The sequence below is a fragment of the Pundamilia nyererei genome, unplaced genomic scaffold (genome assembly GCF_000239375.1).
Source record: "Pundamilia nyererei isolate P.nyererei 1_Seehausen unplaced genomic scaffold, PunNye1.0 scaffold01146, whole genome shotgun sequence".
NCBI classification, from domain to species: domain Eukaryota; kingdom Metazoa; phylum Chordata; class Actinopteri; order Cichliformes; family Cichlidae; genus Pundamilia; species Pundamilia nyererei.
Genome location: NW_005188547.1, coordinates 2,256 through 3,304, shown reverse-complemented (window position 1 = coordinate 3,304; position 1,049 = coordinate 2,256).

The following is a 1,049-nucleotide window of genomic DNA, read 5'->3' as shown; positions in this document are numbered from 1 at the left end:
CTAAACTATATGATTTTTTTCATGTTATCTTAATATGTGATTAATAAAAAGATTTTTCATTCACAGCTTTTCTAGTTAAATGTCAGCTGTTTGGATTGTAACATAACTGCAGTATGAATAGATTATATCTAGCAAAGCAGACAAATGGGGAAACGATGAGCCATCATCCCGATGTTCAACTCTGATTAACTACCCAGACTCAGGAAACCTCAGGCTGACGTTAACATTAAAGTTAGAGCTGAGATCATTATCCAGTTCTTAGAGCTTTCATATTTCTAAATACTAAGCTCATCGAGAAATAAACAGTTTTAAACCAGTTTTTGTTGCCATGACAGCAGATGGTGTCACGGCTGGGCGGGGTGAGCCGTGTGGTGTAGGAGGAAAAGGACCGAAAATGCAGGCAAGCGACTGGTGATGAGAGTGCCGTTTATTTACAAAGTGGCAGTGGCAGAAACAGGCAATGAAGCATGAGAAATTACTAATGGAAACCTAAACTGGGAAAAACTAAAGAGCAAACCTGAAATCATAACGGAGCAGAGAGACGCAGACTAAGGAACAGGATACCAAGAAACACAGATGAACGCAGACGAGCCGACAATGAACACAGACCGACACCCACTAATTATACACACACACACACACACACAAGGTAATCGGGTAATCGCACACAGGAGGGAAGCACAGCTGAACCCAATACACATGATGAGCGGAGGAGACAAGCTGAACACAGTGGCTGTGTCCCAATTCAGGGTCTGCACGCTTGAACTACGCATTTTAAGTGCGGTTACGTCACCGCCATGCGACGACGGCTGTCCCAATTCGAAGTGTGCTTCAAATGCATACTCAAAATGCGCTGTCGATTTCCCCAAATATCAAACGTGGTCCGGTGCACGCTTCGTGGTCCCATGTATCCCACAATTCATAGCGCGGCGGTGGGTGTGGATAACTTTGCCGCAAAATACGGCAGAAGGGAGCGGCTGAAGAGGTTGGTTTTTTTTCCCAAACTTTATTGAACTTATAAAGCGAACAGTCAGTCATTCCAGTTCAGT